This window comes from Nyctereutes procyonoides, unplaced genomic scaffold (genome assembly GCF_905146905.1).
Source record: "Nyctereutes procyonoides isolate TBG_1078 unplaced genomic scaffold, NYPRO_anot_genome, whole genome shotgun sequence".
NCBI classification, from domain to species: domain Eukaryota; kingdom Metazoa; phylum Chordata; class Mammalia; order Carnivora; family Canidae; genus Nyctereutes; species Nyctereutes procyonoides.
This window is the reverse complement of record NW_026575134.1, coordinates 15,094,524-15,111,459: the sequence shown is the minus strand read 5'-3', so window position 1 is coordinate 15,111,459 and position 16,936 is coordinate 15,094,524. Positions and strand designations below refer to the sequence as shown.

The window sequence follows — 16,936 nt, the reverse complement described above, 5'->3', positions numbered from 1 at the left end:
AAACATCCTTAGAACTTCAAACAGATTACAACACTAACAGCTTTTATTCTGTTATTACTAACCACGCCCAAATAAAAAAGAAAAGCATATCCACTAAGATTACACATTCTTGTAGGATATACAGATGGGGAGGATATGAGAAGTACAGACGGAAGAACAGAAAGCCTGAAAAGAAAAAGGGTCCTCACAACTCCGAAGGCATATTCCTTGGTTTCTTCTAACTCTCAGGAATTTTTAAGTGTTCCTGGGTGTTATTTACACCTTTTACACTTGCTTCCAAATTTAGTAAGCATTTGTCTACCGGTATCCGAGCAACTTTACGTTTTCCCGGAAAATAACCGATACTTCTTGACGTTGTGGCCCAGCTGGTCTCGCTCTTTCGCTCGGGCCAGCGGCCCTCAGGGGCTCACAGTTGATGGCGACTCCCACACTAGGAACCTGCCACCTTACGTAAGTACTTCGCAAGGAGAAAGGTAGATAAGAAAATAGGGCACCAGACCTTCTCCTCCACCAACAGCTGTCACACCCCGTCAGGAGCGTCCCTCCAGGGGCTTTCCCCCGGGAGCCGCAGCTGCGAGCTGCATGGGGGAGGGGAAGCGCTCGCCAACAGTCATCTCTTCCTCTTCAGGCCGCCAACGCCGACCGCACCACAGTCTCCTCCGCCCAAGCCCTTTCCCCTCCCCCGCCCCAGCCTGGGTCGGAGCCAAACCCCACAGGAATGCAGCCCGGTCACATGCGCTGCGGCGGCGGTGGACGTGCCTCTCCCCCCGCGCCCCAAGGAGACCCAGCGCCATCTTGCCCTGACGCAGTTACAAAAGTCATGGGGAGGAATTGTCTCTCCTCGTCCGCGCCAGCGCCCCAAAGTTTCGCAGAGGCCGAGCCGGGGCCCTCACCTCGCGCAGGGACAGGAGGAAATACTCAGGGAAGAGCCTTGAGATTCTCTTCGCCACTGCTTGGGTTCCATATCGGCCGCGGCAGCAACGATCGCCATCGTCACTTCTCCCTCACTGCCTTTGCAACAGCCTCCCCCGACGGCTCTGGCCCCACCCGCTGCTGCAGCATGAGGTCATCGCCAGCCAATCACGACGCGCCCGTCGGAACACCTCAGGCGCCGATTGGCTGCGAGGACCGCCTCTGCCTCTCCCCACTCCGCTTACCAAGCGCTCCGGGTCCCTGCGGAGCGAGAAGACGGAAACCGCCATTTCGGGTGAAAAGACCCCGAAAACAAGAACCGGAATCACCGTGTCATTTTAGTGGGGGGGAAACCCTTGTTTTATTCTTTGGCCTTCCCCCTTTCTTCTTCGAGATCACCTTCTCTCTGTCCCTCCCTCGTTTAATCCCCGCCACATAAAGGAACTCCCGCTCCCCACCCCGCACATGTCCCGCCGGCGGGGAAGTCCTTCCCCGGGGCCAAAAGAAGTAGGAGGCGGCGACGGCAACTGCACGGACGGCAACGGCAGCTTTTTACCCCGATACACGGTGGCAGGAAAGCGGCGCTGACGGTGGCTGTACTTTTCCTGCTGCTTCTCCCCCCGACCTCTTCCGTTTCTCGCTCCTCCATCGAGACGGCGCTGGACGCTCCAGCTCCGCTTTTATCCGGTGCCCGGAGTCTGCGCACTGGAGCCTCCTCAGCCCCTAGTGGGCGTCGAGTGACACCCAACCGAGTTCACCCAGCGCTGGAGGCCAGACTGGGGAGGGGGAGGGGGGCTGAGGCTGAGGTGGCTTGGGGAGTGGGAGAGGGTGCATCGCTTTAGGAGGGGGATGGCGGGGGGGGGGCTCGTTCCCGGGGCCCCCAGTCCTTCCTTATGCTTCCGCCCAGGGGTGGCGTGCCCGAGCTCGCCGACACCTAGGCTGGAGGGCCGCTCAGGGAAAGGGGGTCAAGAACCAACCCCACCAAACACCGCAACTTCCCCAAACCTTCGGTGACTTGTTGAATGCATCTGTTGTGAAAAAGACGGAGCTTCTGCCCGCTCTCCGCCTCCAGTTGGCCATCTTCGAGCCTCTGTGGAAGAGGCCACGGCGGGCGGCAGCCCACAAGCAAGATGGCGGCGGGCAGCTTCGTCCCCTCCCCCTCTGCCCCTGCGGAGCGGGGCGGGCGGGCCCCGTGCACTTGCCGCCGCCGCCGCCGCGGCCGCCGCCGCCGCCGCCGCCGCGGCCGCCGCCGCCGTCGCCGCCATTTTCCCAGAGCGAGAGGCAGTGACACTGAGCGGGCGCAGGGGGCCGAGTCGGAGACCGTGCCTGAGTTCGGGAGCGGCGACAGAGAGGGTACAGACACTCTGAGCAGCCTTGCCGTCGCCTCTGCGCTCCTGCTGACTGTCTGGGGGCCCCCTCCCCGACTCCTGGGTTGCTGGTGAAGAGGCTGCGCGCTGCTGTTTGGGGAGGGGGTGTGTGGAGCCGGGTCCTGTGTCCGCAGTGGCTGCTGTCGGGGGGTCGTCTGCTCGCGGAGGTGTGGAGAGACTGCTTGAGGGTCGAGCAGATAACGGGGTTCGGGTGTCTGGTGTGTGAACATCACAGGTCAGTGCCTGTCGCCTCCTTGGGGGAGTTCTCGGGGTTCTCGGGGTGGAGGGACGCGTGGTGCAGAGGGGAGGGGGCTTCCCCATTTTCATCCTTTTTGGGGGTCGGGGGTGGGGGAGTCGACGTTGACTCTCAGGTGTCTGGGTTGGGGCAAGACGTCGCTTGTTTGGATCGCATTTGTCCTTTTCTCTCCCCTGTCCCTGGAAAGGGAGCATTATGGCGGGTTTTGGGGTTGGGGAAAGGGGAAACTGGCAGTTAAACCCCCTTGAGAGTGGGAGTTAGGGAGGGGGCGCACTGCTCATTGGCAGCGGGTTAGGGCCGCCCGGGTGAGGAGGGAGGCTTGTGACTGTTAGCGGGGTTTGTGTCGGAGCGGTCCCAGGAGCTGCCAGCCCTCCTCCCTTTGCTCGACCGCATCTCGTTCAGGTGCTGGAAAGCCGTGCAGGCCCCATTTTCTTCTTCTTCCCTTAATGGACCGGCAGTCTCCGGTGTAACGTTCTGGTAACTACGAAGGGGGTTAAAAGGACGCCCTGGGTCTCTATCTCCTTTGTGGCAGCACGAGACAGCTCCTCATCCTCCCCGGGAGAGGGTAAACCCGCCCCTGAGGTGGTCACCCCAGTACCCAGCCTTCCCAGTCTCCTCCCCCACTCCTCTGGCATTATCGCCGTCCTTTACCGTACCGGAGGCTTAGAATCCACAATATGGCACATTTCAGAAAAGCTTATTTTGACCAAGGGATTGGCACAAACACTGTGGCAGCAGATACAGGAGAGAAACAAACGGTTCACTGTGCTAAACGGGGGAGGGGGGGAGAGAGAAAAAACAATCCGGAGTGCTCTCTTCCCCTGGCCTCAGTTCCGTGCGGATCCGTTCTGGCTAGAGTCTGTCTTAAGAATGATACAATTTAAAGTCAAAGAGAAATCGCTAGAGTTCGCTTTGGAGTAAACCCCGGGATTTTTTTTTTTTTTCCTTCCTCCTATTTCCCCTCCTTTAGAGATGTGAATAACGTAAGGTGTTGGAGTTCTGGAGACCTTGGAGAGAATTAAGTGAGGTGCATTCAACTCTAGGCTGGAGACATCAATACCTGATTGGGAAATAGCCCCGTTTTTTTCCTTTATTTTCCGAGATGGGAAGTAAAAAGTGAAATTTCCCTCTTTTGTCCTTTACAGATTCTAAAAATGGCGGCCCCAGGCTGATGTTGTGGTAATCTAATCAGCTCGGGTCCTCCACACCCCATGCAGTGCGTTTGTCTGCAGCATATTACAGGCTTATTATGTTTACATGAAAAGACTGTGCTGTTTTTCTTCCCCAAATAGTTTACAAAAATGTGTTGATTTTACTGCAAATTACAATGCTTGTGTTGATTAATTTTGTTGATTTTTTTTTTCCCCTGAGAGGCAAAGAAAATGACACTACTTTCAAAAAAAAAATAAAAATAAAAACACTCAGGTAGTTTTAGAAATTTCAGTGGTGAGGGTAGGTGCTCTTAAACATAAAAGAAAATATTAAGGGTAAGAAATAGTTTTTACTTGGTTTAGTCCCAGGTGCTTTTTATTCACTGTGCTAAAGTAAGTTAAAAAGGTTTAGTAAGTATATAAGTGTAGCATTTTGTGTGACTAGATGTTTTAGTTTAGAGTGAAATGTTTCCCGTCTACCTCTTGACCAATTTTGTGAGTTCTGGTGTTTGTACTCTTTCAGATTAATTTTTAGGGAGCTGTACAAACAAGCCTAAACCTGTTACTTCACTGGGTGTGGAGATGCTTGTTCTTTTCACTATTATATTTTGCATCCATTTTTCTCATGTATTTGAGCATTCCTTAAGAATTTTCTAAGTTTGTATATTTCATGAAGTGCAGCTCCACACTTTGCTGCCTTTTAAAAATTGTTTTATACCATGCTGTCATAATTATGTAAGTAGAAAAGTAAGGCTTTAGTTCTTGAGTACCCCCCCACCCCATGCCCATTTACCTATTTTGGGATGTGGAACTTAGCTGTTTTAATAACTTTAAACACCATACCATAGTACACTGTCTTGAAGCTATTTTATGCTAATCTCAGAATCTAATAGATTGAGGCAGAAAATTAAATGGTGTCATTTAACAATATTTTAAAAAGTGGGAATGATTAGAATTCATCTCTCTAGTGGGATGTTGATCTTTTTGGCCTGAACTGAGCAGTGGGCCATTAATGACGTTTAATGATCATTCTGATGTGGAATGACTGAAAGATGAGTGCCTTTCAAGCCAGGAGTTGTTTAAAAAGGTTCAAGAGTATACACCCTTTCATGATTCTTTTATTCCACTGTAAAATCTGCTCTAATATTTACAATGGAATAAGAGAATCATGAAGATCATATATGAGCTAGTTAAGTTTCTGTTACACAAAATAATTGTAGGAATAACTAGAGAGTTTCATCATGGAAGACTGAGCATACAACCTTAGAATCTTTGAAATATTTTATTATAAAATGAAATGTTTGTGGGTAGTAGGCGTTTGTGTAGGGATTTCTGGTCAATACTCATTTGTAGTGTGCTCTGAGTGATCATATAAGTCTAGATCCATAACTGCTGTATAAAGATTGTGCGTTTGTTTTATAGACTATGTGGTTAAGATCTGTGGTTCGGAAGGTTGGTACTTAGTTAACTGAGTATCTAATGTAGGAAATCAGTATATTCTTAGGAAAATTTGGTTTATGCAGCCATGGGAGGGAACACTGTCTACACCCATTATTTTTTTCCTTGATAGTGACCTTGGGCAGGTCTAGACACACAAAGCATTTGAATTTATTTGGCTTCAAATAAACAAAACCAAGTTAGAAATTATAAGAAAAGCTGCCTTCATACTAGTAGTTTTCTTCATATTGGCCTGCTTCCTTGCTTTGTTGGATTTTGTTTGCTTGTTTTAAGTATATTGTATTTTATTTTGTTTTATTTTATTTTATTTTATTTTATTTTATTTTTTTAAGATTTATTTATTCATGATAGACACACAGAGAGGGGCAGAGACACAGGCAGAGGGAGAAGCAGGCTCCATGCAGGGAGCCCGACGTGGGACTCGATCTCGGGTCTCCAGGATCGCGCCCCGGGCCAAAGGCAGGCGCCAAACCGCTGCACCACCCAGGGATCCCAATTGTATTTTATTTTAAATGGTTACTTATAAATAACAACTACTGCCAGTGTTTGGTTTTTGTTAATGTATACTCCATTGACTATCTGTGTTTAGAATTGTAGAGGAAAATTTATTAAAAACTTAGGCATGATTTTTTATTCTCTGAGTTTTGAAGCAGTAGGTCTCTTGGGGGGAAACTAGTCAAATGGCCTTTGTTCTTAGAGTAGCTGAGTTTTGAGAGATTAGGTGTTTATCTGTTTAAGTGGATTTGTAGGAAATCATAATGTAATTGGAGAGCAGATTTTATTTTTAGAGACTATATTTTGATCATACTTCCCTTTTGTTGTCAGTGTACGTTATAGGATCCCTTTGATCTCAATTTAAGTTTAGAACCTTTGCAGAGCTCCTCCATTTCCCTTCAACTCTTTAGATCTCTAAAAACTCTTTCACAATTTTGGCTTGTCTGTCTTACAGCTTTGAGTCAGAGAATTTTTACCATGTATACCACAGTAAGCTCTAGGACTTCTTGGATATAAAATAAGGAAGTGAGGAAAACCGTTTAAAAAGTCGGGACATACCTTAGTGGTCTTAGTGAAAGTCTAACTTCTTAAATTGGTTTCTTATGTCTAAGAATAATGTACCCATTTTCATGCATCAAACCCTTACATCTATGGTTTTATTTTTAAAAGCGTGTTACGTAAATCCCAACAGTTATGCTTTTCTGGAAGTTAATACTGGGGCTTAAATGTGTGCTATCATTGAATGTTTAAAGTGGAGAAAACCAAAAGGACTTTGAAGAGCTATCAAAACCTGCTAAAGAAATATTAGTATGGAATTTTTGTTAAAGATACTGTATTTATTTTTTAAAAAAATATTTTCATAGTGTGTAATTAGCTTTCATCTCCAAAAGATTTATTCACAGAAGAGAGTAGGAGCTCAATTATTTGAATTTAAAGCTTTCATTTAAGCAAACATATCTCAAATATTCAGGGTGATTAGGGACTGTTCCTTGTCATACGTTAGAATAAATGTTTAATACTTGTATTCAGGGAGAAATTTTTTTTTTAAAGATTTTGTTTATTTATTCATGAGAATACACAGAGGAGAGAGAGAGAGAGAGAGAGAGGAGAGAGAGAGGCAGAGACACAGGCAGAGGGAGAAGCAGGCTCCAGGCAGGGAGCCTGACATGGGACTCATCCAGGGTCTCCAGGATCAGGCCCTGGGCTGAAGGCGGCGCTAAACCGCTGAGCCACCCGGGCTGCCCTAAGGAAGAATTTTTAATGTGGACTATGGAATTATTTTTACTTTATGGTAAAATTACTCTTTTGTGTTGCCTGGCAAAATAGCAAGGATACTATTTCAGATGTTGCTGTATAAATGTTAGCTCTTAGGCTGAGTTTAAAATTGGAGTGGCATACTGTCTCTTTTACTGTCTTTTGTAATCTACAGATGTTGGGAAAGAGCCTTATTTTTTTTTAACATTAGAAGGATAATATGTATTACTTAAAAACTTAATGTGGAAGAGCAATATTTTTTAGCGCACCAAATTTGAAGTAATTAACTAAAAATCTTGCTATTGCAATTAAACAGTATTTTATAGAGAGGTAGGAATTAACCAAGGAATTTTTTTGTAATTGTGAGCACTCATGCTAAGTGCTGCATTAAAAATCAAATGGTGGTGACTAAAGCTAAGTTAATTAGGTGTTATTTGTATCTTTAAGAATATGAGATGTAAAAAAAAAAAAAGAATATGAGATGTTTTGATTAACCATTAGCAACTAGTGTTTTTTACGTAAGTCAGAGTCAAGAAAATAGTTGGGTCTTATATTTCACTTGATAAATATTTTCACTTAATATGAAATCAGTTCCTTTTTCTTCATAGCTCATACGTCAAATTTTTTTTTTGATAGTTTTAGGAAAGCCATTTTTGTATTGTTAGATGAACTTTCCAGCTTTATTGGAAAATCTGATTTGATTATTTACAAGGACTATTTAAGCTGTTTGGGATCTTGGACTTTTCAGTGCAACAGGTCAATCAGAATTCTTTTTTGATGTGTTGAATTAAGATGCCATCAAAACATACTATGGCTTTTGATGCATAAATAACCTATAATATAGTAATTCATTGAAAAATCAACTACTTGGCCATTATTTGTAGTTAAAATATTTATTTTTGCATTTAAAGTCTTAAATGTGAAATCTGGGTTTAAGACCAGACCTAAGGAACAAAATTTGTGCAGCTTTATTTTAGTTGTACATTTGGAAGAGAGAGATAATTTTCTAGCAACTCTTAGATGTTTGCTTAATTTAGAGTTAATCCAAAGGAATAAACATCTTGGTCTTCAAGCTTATAATTGAGAAAGAACATTGAGTAATCACATCTATGTTATAGCTAACGTGGTTGCAGCGTTTAAGGTCTGAGCCTGTGGCATAAAGTTAAGTAATGGAACAGTAGGATTGAGATAGTTTTGGTTTGTGGTGTTCATAAGATAATTTTAAAGTTCAGGTTCACAGAATTATGTTGTCTAACATTTTATCTGAGACCAGAAAAAAATTTAATGTTTAAATCTATCTTGACTTTCGTTTTCAAAAGATATTTAAAACATAATTTTTACTTAAAGACTTGAACTGAATTTACTATAATTTATTTTAATTTACTATAATTTATTTCAGTTAAGTAAGTTTAAAGATTAAATATATTTTCCCATTTTTCTCACTGGTTTAAGAATAAGGTAAAATCTAGTGTCAATTGTTTTTAGCAGAGAGTAAGGAATGTGGTGAAAAGAATTAAGTATTAGGATATTATCAGGGAAACAGTTTTGTTTTTTTCAAAAGTTTACATATCAGAAGACTATATGAGAGAGATAACTCTCCTAATATTTTTTCTTATTTGACAGACTAATAATGAAATATAATAGTTTCTATTTTCCATTTTTACAGAGAGATTTCTTAAATTCCTCTTGTTTTTTTTTTTTTTTTTTTTTTGTATGTTGTTTTAAAGAAAGACAAGTTTCAGGAATCTGAAATTCCATTTTCTCTTCAATAACGTGGCAAGAGATGGGAAGATCCTTGATGTGACTGACTCAAAGGTTGGGACTCTGCTTCATTAGCTATAAATTGATGGGGTTCTGAGCTTAATCTGGGACATAGTAGCTCTTCTTGAGAAAATAAGATTGCTCCTTTTCAAGTATTTGCTTTTCTGCTGCTTCTCTTTAAATGAAGCTGCATAATTGGCTGAATTGACACAGCTTTATTACATCTTACCATTAAGCTCCCAGGAAAACCATATTTTTCAAGCACAGACAAAAGATTAATTTAAGTAGCTACTGTTTCCCTTGCACTGTTTATTTCTACTTCTCAAAAGCCTGCTGTTTCAGGGTTTGTTTGGATGCAAGGTACTGAAATCAGCTCCAACTAGCTTAAGTAAAATATTTGTTATAAGACTGTAGGGAAATCTTGGAGAACTTTTTTGAAGAAAGTACAGTTAGACCTCACAGGAATTGGCAAAGTGTCAGTAAGCCACTGTTCTCCATCTTGATCCCTTTAATTAGCTGTGACTGGTTAAGGAGATGGTGGTAGAGTGGGTATTTATGGTGTGGGGGTGGTTTGCTTGGATAGAGAGCAAAAGAAGGACACTTAATTCATCGTAAAACAATTGCCTTTTTTCAGGGATGTTCAGATGTACTTGAGAGGGCCTCTGAAACTAAATAATTATTATCAAACTGATGATTCCACTTTTTAATTTTAAAAATACAAATATTATATGTAAACATGCATATATGTTGAGGAATACTGCCAAATAACTAAGGTTTTTTTTAATTTTTTATTTTAAAATAGTTTCACTTACAGAATGTTACATGAACAGTGTAACACTTCCATTAAACTCTTTAATCAGATCCCCTGATTTTTTACATTGTCACATTTGCTTTATTATTTTCTCTGTACATGTAAAAAGTTAACTATTTGAGAATACATTGCATATAGGATGCCGTCTTCTACTTAAGTATGCATTTCCTGAGATCAAGTGTCTTTTCTTAACTAAACAGTGATTAAATTCAGGAAATTTAGCAGTGAGGTAATACTTTTTATCTAGTCTATTGTTCATATTCCATTTTCATCAGCTGTCCCAATTATGCCCCTTATTAGCACTTTCTGGTGCAATCGCCAAATTCAGGATCAGAGATTGCATTTAGTGCTCAGATCTCTTTGTCTTTCATGGCATTGGCATGCTAGCATTAAACAGTGCCCCTCTGTTGGGTTTATCTAAGGTTTCTTCATGATTAGATTCAGATTTTGCCTTTTTTTCTGGAATACTAATTAAGCAATATGTGTTTTGTTTTGTTTTTAATCATCTGGAGGCACTTAATGTTTGTTTGCCTTTTACCAGTATGTTCATTTTGATTACTTGGTTAAGATGTGGAGTAGCTTCTCCATTGTATAGTTACTGTTTCTCTTTTTGCCATTAAGTAATTTGTGGGAAGGTATTTTTGAGATTGTGTAAATATTCTGTTCCCTGTCAGACTTGCCTAGAGTTAGTGTCTGTTGATAATTCTTGCCTGAATAAATTTTTACTATGTGGCTGCACATGCACCAAACTTTTTAGCAATGATTTGTGTCTGGGTAATTGGAATTGTGGGAATTTTCTTTTCTCTTCTGGTTTTCCTGTGAGACATATGGATCGCTTCTGTAATCACAACAGCTAAAAAAAAAAAAAAAAAAAAATGTAAGGAAGGAAAGTGTAGATAATTTGGATAGTATCAGATTAGTGTCAGTTTTCTGCACAAAGGGGATTTAAAATAGCTTCCTTTTTTAAAAAAATTTTTTTTTTTAAAAATAGCTTCCTGAATGCTGGTCTAATTTGAAATTCAAAATACAGAAAGTAAATAGGTTGTTAAATTATTATTTTTTAAAATTATAATTAAATAATAATTATTTTTTTAAATTATGGAGTTCCAATTCCTCATTTCATTTTTAGAATTATTGCTAAATGAGTCTTGAGTTACAGTTTGTTTAGGTTTATGATTTGCTGCTAATGCTACCATTTTGATTTCTAAGACAAGACTGAAAATATGTATTTTAATTATGTTATTCCCCTTTTCCATTAAAAAAATCCTTAAAGAATTATTTTGAAGAAAACTATTTTTTCCTGAAATTATTGAGATCAGTTTTTTAAAGCATAAATAGAAGTTTGCCCTTTTAAAAAGAGTTGGTCAGATGGTTCATTTAATACAGCAGAGTATCAAACATTTCTAACTCTTAGAACGAAGTGGTCTGTGATTTTTGGAACAAATACAATACTTGTAGAAAAGTTCAGGAGGACAAGAAATGGAAAATTCAGACTTTAGTTACATTATAATGATACTTTTATCAATCTGGCATGTTTCCTTTTAGTGAAAGCAAAATGTTGGTAGTGAATTTGGATGATAATTTGAATATTTTATTGATTTAAACCCTCAGTAACATGTGGAATGAAAATTACTAATTTCTTTGGAAATTTTCAAAGAAAATTGGGAGAAGAAAATTCTGAGACTTTGTGACTACTTGCAGAGTGGAGGTTATATTCTCTAAAACTTAAACTTTCCTTCTGTGAAATTTAAGGTCATATTTCAAAATAGGATTAATAAGATGATACACCTGCATCTTAGCATCTTGTAGGTGCTTAATTGTGATTTAAAATTCATTTCAGGGCAACCCAGGTGGCTCAGCGGTTTAGCGCCGCCTTTGGCCCAGGGTGTGATCCTGGAGACCCGGGATTGAGGGATTGAGTCCCACGTCCGGCTCCCTGCATGGAGCCTGCTTCTCCCTCTGCGTGTGTCTCTGCCTGTGTGTGTATCTCTCTGTGTCTCTTGTGAATAAATAAAATCTTAAAAAAAAATACATTTCAATCAACTGTATTTCTGTCTTAAGAGAATGAAAGTTCAGTTTGTAGCACTACTAAAAAATATTCTATTGTCTTCAAAAAGTACAGAGTGAGAGGTGCAAAAACAAATACCATGATGAATTTAAGTACTTTCTTTTTAGGCCACAGCCTGTGTCCTGGATATGTAAAGTAGCATCCTATTGACTGAAGTTAAGAAACTACATTTAGAATTGACTTGTGAGATGTTTTAGTTAAATATTTTTCATTTTGGCCCAGGGACCACATGTATTATTTATTTACATGGAGTGCTTACTAAAACAAACATTCTTGGGCCCCATTCTAGACCTACTTAATCACATCTAGTGGAGCCTTGAATTTGCATTTTAGTTACTAGTCTCAGCTGATTTTTACACTGTTCTACCTCTTCCCTTTTATTTTACAAATAGACCAAATTCCAGGGAGATTAAATAATTTTCCCTAGGTCATATAGTTAAATAGTGGTTGATCGAGGATTAAAATTTAGGTCATAATTCTTGATACTTTAAACTTTTCCAAGAAACCATGATGACTGTCCTCTTGAGAAGTCAGGCCACTATTTTTAGATTCTCTGAATGAAGGAATACTAGTTTTTGTGCAGTGTCATGTGACAAACTCTGCAGGTTTTGTGTTTTTGTACATCCAAATTTGGGACAATCTATTGGTTTCCAGAATCCACATGTTATTTACATAAAAGTCTTGGATTGGAATTTAGCAGTACAAATTGTGATCAAGTTGTGGTGAGCCTTGAATGCCAGGATAAAAGATAATGGACTTTATGGGAGAGCTACTAAAAAATCTGCTTTGGGGAATGACAGACTGGTACATGATTATTACCCGTCCCAATTCTTAAGATTATAAAAGTGGTGATATATAGTTATTAAAAGAGCTCAAAACAATAGAGGCAATATTGCACAGGCTTAATAGTAGAAACTAGAATCATAATCAAACCAGATTGTATTGCCTCATGATCTTGGGCAAGTTGCTTATCTTTTGGTGCTTTAGTTTCTTGATCTGCAAAACTGAGATAATAATAGAGCCTATTTTATAGAGTCGTTTTGAGAATTCAGTGAGTTAATACAAGTACAATTCTTAGTAAGCTCTTCAGCTGTTTGTGTTGTAGCTGTTTCTGGAAAAAAGTGAGTTTCTGACTCCATTGCTATTGTCTCTCATGTGCTGCGGTGATCACTATTTATGGCTTATTTATATATTCATATATAGTATTTTTCCTGAAGCATTTTATGTAGATACTGTAGAAGACTCTTTAACCTTCATTTAAAAAATATTACTGCCAGGGGTGCCTGGGTGGCATAGTTGGTTAGGTGTCTGACTCTTGGTTTCAGTTCAAGTCATGATCTCAGGGTACTGAGATGGAGCCCTGCCTTGGGCTCCACTCAGCATGGAGTCTACTTGAGTTTCTCTTCCTCTCCCTGTCCCCCTCCTGCTCATGCTCTCTCTCTGTAAAACAAATCTTGGGGCGCCTGGGTGGCTCAGTTGGTTGAGCGTCTGCCTTTGGCTCAGGTTGTGATCCCGGGGTCCTGGGATTGAGTCCTGCATCAGGCTCCTCGCAGGGAGCCTGCTTTTCCCTCCTCCTATGTCTCTGCCTCTCTCTGTGTTTCTCCTGAATAAATAAATAAAATCTTTTAAAATGATAAATACATCTTAAAAAAATTTATACCAATTGCATGTTGAATGATGTAAACTACTCTGCTGCTTCCACTAATTGCTCATAAGAGTCATGTTTGTTCCCAAATTCACTAATCCCATTGTACTTGTGTTTATATTATTAAATATAGCATAAACCAATGATAAATGAGGGTGAAGAGAGAATTAATTAAATGAAAACTAAATTAACTACTTTGGAAAACTTGTTAAAAACACACTAATTGCTAAAGAAAGTTGTTAGGTGTGGGTAAGGTAACTAAAAGAAAATGGGAGAAAATAATACAAATACAACTCTAGAAGGAAGTCTGCATTCACATTGCTCCACAGATATCTTAAGTAATTTCTTGCTTTGAAATAATCTAAAACCAAAAACTGTAGGCAATGCATCAACAGATGTGGTTTATACAAGAATGAGAACCCAAAATTCCAAGTAGGGGAGCCATGTTCAAAGAGAACATTTTGGCCTGATGCTAAAATATTGCTGAATGGTACTTTAAATTAAAAATACAATGTTTGATGTATGTAATTTTTAAATATTTTTTAAAAAGATTTTATTTATTTATTCACGAGAGACATTGAGGGAGAGAGAGAGGTGGGGGGGGGGGGGAGGAACAGACTGAGGCAGAGGGAGAAGCAGGCTCCATGCAGGGAGCCGGATGTGGGACTCAATCCCAGGTCTCCAGGATCACACCTTGGGCTGAAGGCGGCGCTAAACCGCTGAGCCACCTGAGCTGCCCATAAGATATATATAATTTTTAAGTGATTCTCCATGTTATCTGATTTTGATGAACTCACAAATTTTGAGTTTTGTTTTTATATATATATGTAAGTGCAGATTTTTTTTTTCAATCCAAAAAGAGATGAATCCTATATTTGGTAGTTGTTTTTTGTTTTGTTTTGTTTTGTTTTTGTTTTTGTATCTTGGAAATCTTAAAATGCTCTTTCATGCTGACATCTTGATTTCAGACTTTGGTCTCTAGAATTGTTGTTTGGTGGTCATGTGTTGCAGCATCCTTAGGAAACTAATACATTCCTCAATTCCAGTTACCCTCGATGAAGCCCAGTGCTAGACAGCACACATGCACTGCACACACATACACCAAATAAAAATAATTAAAATGCTATTTCAGAATCTGTGATTTATCCACTGGGTTTTATAGGGTTCTATCTAGATGGAATGACAGATTTCAAATATTTGTGGAATTAAATACATGCATTGATCTATCAAGATCCAATAAACTTTATTATCTTGTGAGATTTGAATTCTACTTTTCTTTGGATTCTTCTAACAATTAATGTTGTAAACTAGATTCATTTAGTGAAACTAAATTCATTTAGTGAAATGTTGAACGCCCTCTGTGTGAAAGCATTATGGTAGCTACTAATTTTGGCTTGCTGATCTTGCACATATTTCCTAAGGGAAGTAACTGATAATTGTGTTGGCTAATAACCCTGGGATCAGTTTGTGTGGTTTTCAAATTTTAGCCTGTAATTGTTTGATATATTGTAACATGGTTGCTATATGTTAGTAATAACCTATTAATTATACACTAATATAGTAGCTTTTTGATTTTTGAATTCCAAGTAAAAACTGGCAGATCTTATGGACTTGGTATTGTGCCAAAGGACAAAAGTTCTTTTATTGTGTAATTACTTTGAGAATATCTTATTTATCATTTAAATTTAATCCAGAATGATTTAAAAGGAGATTTAAAAGGAGTCTGCTGGTATAGCCTAAACTGTCACAGGGAGTTTAAATTTGATGCTTCTTATATCCTGAAGTAAATGGTTCATTAAGGATTTTGAGAACAGTATTTCTAGTTTAGCCCCTAACTTTATACAGCAATTTTTTCATGTACCAATGAGTTTTATAAGGGTGGCCAGTCAGCTTAGTACATGTTGATTTTTTTTTTTTTAAGATTTTATTTATTCATGAGAGACACAGAGAGAGGCAGAGACACAGGCAGAGGGAGAAGCAGGCTCCATGCAGGGACCCTGATGTGGTACTCTATCCTGGGACTCCAGGGTCATGCCCTGGACCGAAGGCAGATGCTCAACCACTGAGCCACCCAGGTGTCCCCATGTTGATTGTTTTTTATTTATGTATGTACATAATGTTTTCTCTCTGGAAAGACAGGTCTTTAAAATTAAGTTGGAAAGTGAAAGTAGATGTAGCCTATCTCATAGCAAAAATACTGGTCAGTAATAGCACTTGTATCTAACCAACTTCATAGGTGATTTCAATTTTTTCCTTTATTGTATAGTTTCTCAGTGATTATATGCCTGCTCAAGACAGGCTACTCTAAAAGCTTGAACGAGACATGTAATAAGTTAGTAAAGTCTGCATATCTGAGTAATTTTCTTAATGGAGGCTTAGATCTACTAATTGCATAATTCGTTTTTGGGAGTGAGATGCATGGACATTTTTTTTTCCCCTAAGCTTCAGCTCTCTAGTTGTTATGCACTGGTCCTTTTCTTCCCAGGTTTTTGTTTTTGTTTCTCTATTTATATTAATAAATGAAGAGGAACAAGTTGATCATTGACTACTGTAAGTCTTGGGATTAAAAGGATTGGGGAAATGTAGAAATAAATGGTTTAAACACAGCAAGTATTTTTTCTTACTCATTCTGTTTGTCTCTTGCTGATATTGTGGTTTGTTGAATACTTAGAAATTACTTTTTTTGAACTTAAGATTTTCATAGTATTTTAAATGTGAAATTTTAAGATCTTTTCAGATATTGACAATAATAGAGCTGCTTGTTTTTCCACTATTTAAGTGGCTTCAGTGGTCAACAGTTTTGTGACTGGGATTGAGTAAATTATCATTGGATTGAATAATAGGAACTTCATGCCTTTAATTCTAAAAGAGAAGGCACTAACGTTGATAACTAACTCTGCAAGGTATATATTTTACTCATTTTTTTTTTAAGATTTTATTTATTCATGAGAGGCACAGAGAGACAGGCAGAGGGAGAAGCAGGCTCCATGCAAGGAGCCCAACATGGGACTCGATCACGCCCTGGGCTGAAGGTGGTGCTAAACCACTGAGCCAGCCAAGCTGCCCATATTACTCATTTTTCATAAGAGGCCTGGAGAGACTCAGGATCACATAGTTAAAGAGTGACTGATCAAGGGGCACCTGGCTGGTTCAGTTAGTTAAGCATCAGACTCTTGATTTTAGCTCTGGTCATGATCTCACGGTTGTGAGATAGAGCCCTGAATCAGGAGATTACTAGAATAGTTGCCCTATAAGCTGGCGAAGAAGTGCTGAAAAACATGCAAGATTTTGTCCATTGTTTGGACGAATGGCGACAAACTGGAAGTGTTAATGATTATTGGAAATTATTCAGATGACAAAGATGTTGGGGCGGGGCTTGAAAACTTAGAAGGAATCTGAAACACTGGGGAGGCACAAAAGGCTAGGTGAGCAAATGTAATAGAGGACTGGAAAACAAGGATTAAAAAGAAAACTGGGAGGGTGGGGTACTAACAAATGGAATGGAAAGTATATGGAAGAGATTCAGTTTGAACATTTGATTTTTGCAGGGATGGGAGATACTTGAGTAAATACATGTCCTGTAGATGGCTAGGAATTGGAAATCAAACTGGAATGAATGGTGAAATCCAAGGTTGTTGGAGACTAATAATGGAGAGGATTGAGCCTTGAGAGACACCACATTTTATAAGTAGTAAGAGACGGGATGCCCAGGTGGCTCAGCGGTTGAGTGCCTGCGTGATCCCACAGTCCCAGGATCA

General features: G+C 39.8%; 1 protein-coding gene across 5 annotated transcripts in view; it reads left to right on the top strand.

Moving 5' to 3' along the window:
- Positions 1–2,190: 2,190 nt before the first annotated feature.
- KMT2E (lysine methyltransferase 2E (inactive)) overlaps positions 2,191–16,936 on the top strand; it is a 94,780-nt gene continuing 80,034 nt past the window's right edge. For 3 of the 5 annotated variants that reach the window (XM_055301168.1, XM_055301167.1, XM_055301170.1), the window contains exon 1: positions 2,191–2,514. The gene's annotated coding sequence lies outside the window, so the exon portion shown is untranslated. Of the gene's footprint in view, positions 2,515–8,620; positions 8,709–16,936 lie in introns of all 5 variants that reach the window. The other 2 variants (XM_055301171.1, XM_055301169.1) reach the window with 2 other exon arrangements.